General features: G+C 43.8%; 1 pseudogene; it reads right to left on the reverse strand.

Moving 5' to 3' along the window:
- Positions 1-4461: 4461 nt before the first annotated feature.
- On the reverse strand, positions 4462-4580 carry LOC145413090 (5S ribosomal RNA; annotated as a pseudogene).
- Between the last annotated feature and the right edge of the window lie 1154 nt (positions 4581-5734).

Here is a 5734-nt window from a genome sequence, read left to right on the forward strand (position 1 = left end):
CTTTCACCTCCCTTGACTTCCTTAGTGGGTACTGGCAAGTAGAAATAGAAGAGTCATCTCGGCCAATAACAGCATTTAGTACTCCTCCTGGATATTATCAATTTAAAAGACTCCCTTTTGGTCTTATAATTGCTCCGTCATTGTTCATGAGGCTTATTCATTCTGAATTCAGTGGTGTGATGGGTCATTATCTTTGTGCCTACCTAGATAACATCATTGTAGTAAGCAAGTCCATCCCTGAACATTTCGCCAAACTAAGAGAAGTTTTTGATTGCCTTCAGATGGCACGTCTAAAGATTAAACTCAGTAAATGTGACTGTTTACGAAGAAAATTAAATTCCTTGGACGTGTAGTTAATGGTGAAGGAATTGCTACCACAGATGACAAAGTTAAAAAAGTCTCTACCTTCCCAGAACCTAACAGTACTGATGATGTGAGGAGTTTTCTTGGTTTGAGTGGCTGCTATCGGCGATTTGTTAAAGGGTATGCACAAATCGCCGCTCCCCAAACTAATTTACTAAAGAAAATCGTACCCTTTGTATGGACTAAAGATCGGTCACAAGCTTTTGAGACACGGAAGATGGCACGTGCAAATGCCCCAATCCCTGATTATAAGAAAGCTTTCTTTGTGTGTACAGATGCCTCTGAACAGAAATTGATGCTGTACTGATGAACCTCGGTCAAGCAAAAGGGAAACTTGTAACATCGTATGCTAGTCGTGCCCTTAACACCGCCGAACACAATTACAGTGTTACTGAGTGGGAAGCGCTAGCCGTTATCTGGTCCCTTAAACATTTAAGAGATATCGTATATGGTTATCCAGTGCATATCCAAACCGATCATCTCCCACTTTGTGATTTGTTCAAAGGAAGAAATCTTACTGGTCGACTAGCTCGATGGTCAGTTATCATTCAAGACTTTAATTCAACCTTTCAATATGTGCCTGGTAAATCAAATGTAGTTGCAGATGCTCTTTCAGGTCACGTCACATTGAAACACCTGCGACCTCTCTGGTCTCATGTTGTCAGTACTTGCCAGCAAACCTACCCCTTGTGGGCCAAGGTAATTTATTTCCTAGAATCGGACGACTCTTCAGCCTTACCTACTCTAATAGTTCCAATAGACGTTTTCATGCTAGACAATGTACTTTATATAGGAAGACATCACATACAGGAAAGGACATAGCTAATAGGGAAGTCCACTAACTTGTTGTCCCTACTGATCTAATACCTGCGGTACTTCACATAGTTCACGACACTCCTCATGCATCTCATCCGGGTAATGATCGATGTTTGAGACAAGCACGCCTTTCATACTCTTGGCCTACCATGCGGAAGGACATCAACATTCACTGGGACTCTTGTATTTCCTGTAACCGCCACAATGGATCAACCGGATTACCTGCCCAACTCTTGCAATATCCAATCCCCTCACGCCCATGGGAAACTGTTTCTGTCGACCTCCTTCAATTGCCTCTTACGGAATCCGGTGCGGAGTATTTGTTTGTAGCAGTCGATCACTTCTCACACTATTGCGTCCTCGTGGCTGTACAAGACCGCTAAGAATGTTGCACGTGCCTTTATAGACCATGTAATTTGCTCATATACAACCCCGTCTACAATTATTACCGATAATGGTACAGAGTTTAATATCATTTGCTCATATACGACTCCGTGTACAATTATTACCGATAATGGTACAGAGTTCAAAAATAGTCTCCTGATTGAAATTTGCAAACTGTATTGCATCAACAGGTGTAATGTCATCCCCAAGCATCCAGCTTCAAATGGCCTTGTCGAAAGGCAGAATAGGAAAGTTTTGCAGAGTTTGAGGCACCAGGGTTCTCAGAATGTATGTTGGGATGAATGGGTGCCCCAAGTTGCAGCTTCTGTCAAAAGTTCCATAAATCCATCCATTGGCAAGTCTCCATTCTTTATCTTATATGGGTTTGATAAAGACCTGCCTCATTCCATGCTTTCATCAAAGCCTCTAGAATTTGGATGATTATGTGAAAGTAAAAATGTCAAACTTCCATAAAATACATCAGTACATAAAAGCAAATCTGGCCTTATCTCAGGAAGATATGGTACAACGCCAACATTAATCCGCATCACCTGCCAACATCAATGTCGGAGATACAGTATTCCTCGTTCATTTACATGTACTTTTAAGTTAGATGATAAATTCACACGCCCACACCACGTGATAACTCGAAAGGGTAACAAATTTGAGTTGCAGGAACTATCCACTAAAGATACCAAGTGGGTAGCCTACATGCGGACGATCTTAAGCCTGCCCCGAGAGGTCTGGTGTTGGAAGAGTCACTTCGAGAAACTCCACCTTCCCCTCCTACTCCTTCTTCTGACGTCCCTACTAACAACTCTTTTTCCCTCTCCAGTCAATGAATATCGCTCCAAATTGCGCTCTGCACACAAGTCTCTCGCATAAAAAAATAATAGATGTCACCTCTTCACAATGATCTTACACTCAGACATATTTATAGGTAAAGATGTTGTGGGTCTACCTGCTGACAGTGCTGACCCTCCGGGGGTCCGGGTTGGGTGAGGACTATGGCACCGTGAGACCCGAGGCCTTGGTCGGTGCTGGAGGCGAGGTAATGGTGATAATGGATGTAGTCTCCTTGCACTACGACCTTGAGCCGCTGGCCAACGTAGCCATCGCCCTGCCCCACTTCGCACGTCAGCTGGAGGAAGTACAGGCCCTTCTCTTGACCATCGTGGAGAAACAACCAAGAAAACCGTGATGTATTCTGGTACCCTCTTTATTTACTTATTCATTGAAAACTTGAGTATGTAGTTTAAAGATTTTCCCACCTAAATTACACCTTTCCTAACCAGACACCTGTAGGTCGTTCACATGTGAAGCGAGGTCTCTTTGATCTCGGGGGAGAAATTCTAGGTGGCCTATTTGGTGTGGCGACGACTCGTGACCTCTCTGAATTCAAAACAAACCCTGCTGAATTGGCTGATGCACTTGAATCTCAAAACAGGGTTATCCAGGTTCAACACACTATGTTACAGAGGATCACTACACATCTAAATGATGTAGCAGAGACACTAACACTTCTCGGACATTTTACAGAACCAAACTTCAGAGTTGCTATATATCAAGCTATACCTGGACAACCTACAGGTTTCTCTGGACTCTCTTCTCTGCCAAGTTACAACCCTCGTTCGTATCCTAACCGATGCTGTTGGTGGTCGTGTTAACTGTTTAGACCTAGTTCCTATCTCTGATCTTCGTACGGTATTGGAATGGGCTCACTCTAACTTTGACTTACCTCCAGTATGGTAGTCTCACTCTCCTCGTTTGAGTTCTACTACCCAGTACTCGAAACTCCATTCCTCACTAAAGCCACTGTTGTTCACATCCCTCTTCGTTCTGCTATCACTTTCGATCTCTTCCACATCACCCCTTTCCCTTTCTTTTTTAATAATTCCGTGTTGCATGTCGCCGTTTCCTCTGAATATTTCCTTCTACCTCATGATCATGCCTCCATTACTTTTGCGTCCCCTAGCGATCTCAGCCAGTGTGTTTCTCTCGCACCTATTTCCCGTCATTGTGCCGCCTATCCTCTGGCCATTTTCCCCAATAGCTCTGCTCCTTGCGAATCCGCACTGGTTCACAACTCCTACAGTCTGTCTGTTCCTTCGTTCCGGCCCCCAAATGCCCAGTGCACCACGCTTGTCTTGATCATGTCCAGTACTTCTTTTTCAGTACTCCACTCTCTGTCAGTATCATTTGTCCTGGAACTCCTGTTCGTTCAGTGCTTGCAAATGGGTTGTACAAAGCTCCTGACTATTGTGCCGTTAAATAGGAATCTGTGGTTACCTACCTTAAGTCAGCACTAAGCACTGACAGTAGCCCTCATAATTATGAAATTTTCCAACCTATCAATGTGACCTTCCACCTCCCTCCTGACAATCTATCCATCACATCCGAACATTTAGGTATGTTGGATTTTCTCAGTCAGATTATATCATGAACCAGTTTTCATTGTCTTTCGGTCGTTCCTGGATACATCTGGTGTTTGTTTCCTCTCGTGGTTGTTTCTTTTGTCGTACTTCTTATTACTCTTTGAGCACTTCACTGCTGTGTCAGACGAATGGAGAGGCACATACACGAAATCAGAGTGGCTACGGCAACTACTGCCACCAAGGGACGTTGAAACTGGCCGTGCCTAGTGTCACTTGATGTGAATAGTTGAAATGAAAAGAGCTTGTAACCTCCTGAAAAGGCATGGAGTTTGTACCAGATGATGGAAACTAAGGGACACAAGGTAAACGGAAAATAAGTGACATAAGTGGTAACTAAATGATATAATTCATTCATTCATTGCCAGACGCCATGTATCCCAGACGGGGTGGCCAATGGCTTAGAGTTTATTGTTTTACAGGGAGGGGCACTAATCCTCCACCAACCCCACTTGACACGTAGGGATGCCAACAGCATCTGGTGTTCCCAGGCGGTCACCCACCCAAGTACTAACCAGACCCAACGTTGCTTAACTTCGCTGATCGGACGGGAAGCGGTGTACTCAATGTGGCATGGCTGGAAAATAGAAATAATGAGAAAGGAACCCAAATTGTGGTAAAAGACGCATATTGTGCAGTGTTAAATTGTCTGAAAACATGAAACATGATAACATCTAATGAACAGTGTGAACATTCCCAGCTGTTATATCATTACTATCACAGATCAGCTAAACTGGACAGTATGCTTCTGATAATATTCTTGCAGAAAGAACTTCAACTGTGCAGTGATGTACTTTTAAGAGTGCTAAATATACCTCTATTCGGGACTTTGATGCATAGTCGTGGGGAGTTTGGACGTGTTTTTCTGGCTCTTCTCTAGTTTTCAGGGCTGCCTCACCGGCATTAGTTTTGTACATAGGACGAATAAAAGTTAGGTTAGCTAGCTCTCATATTCCTCCCTACCCTTGATAGAGATATAGTAAGTGTCTATATCTATTTACTAAGATTACCTTTGCTTACTCGCCCACGGAGGGTCCCCCCCACTGATCGCTCTGGGGCGTGAAGCAACATGAACGGCCCCAGACACGCCCTCCGCTAAACATAGATGTAAAAAATGCCAATTTCGTTTTGCTGCACGCGGTTGGTTCTACTCCCCTGTACAGCCTTAATCCCTTCATTATCAAGAAGGTGATTGATGGATGTGCAGGAGAGGTAGAGCAGGTGAAAAAACTTGCTAGCGGAGACCTTCTAGTAAAGGCTGCAAACTCGTCCCAGGTTAAGGATTTGATGAAGTTGAGCAAATTCCATTGTTATGATGTCGTACCAACGATCCCTCACTCCATGAATTCCTGCAAGGGTGTCATCACTTGCAGGGACTTCATGGTCGTGGAAGAGGAAGACATCATACGTGAACTTGCACACGAAGATATAATTGACGCCTGTTTCATTACAAGGTTTTCCTAGGGCAGGAGGACGAAAACGGCCAAGGTTATACTGACTTTCGGCAAAACAACTCTCCCAACCCATATCAAAGTAGGGTATGAAATTGTTAACGTAAGGACATACATCCCTAACCCACTTCGTTGTTTACAATATCAGTTATATGGACACCATGAAAAGTTTTGTCGTGCTTCGCAATCAATCTGTGGCAAGTGTGCAATGCAAGATCATGATGCTGAACATTGCACATCAGAGACAGTCAGCTGCTTTCACTGCAAGGGTGCTCACTTCACTTCCTC

The sequence above is a fragment of the Coenobita brevimanus genome, chromosome 94 (assembly GCF_032717465.1).
Source record: "Coenobita brevimanus isolate Jiangsu-jjx chromosome 94, ASM3271746v2, whole genome shotgun sequence".
NCBI classification, from domain to species: Eukaryota; Metazoa; Arthropoda; class Malacostraca; order Decapoda; family Coenobitidae; genus Coenobita; species Coenobita brevimanus.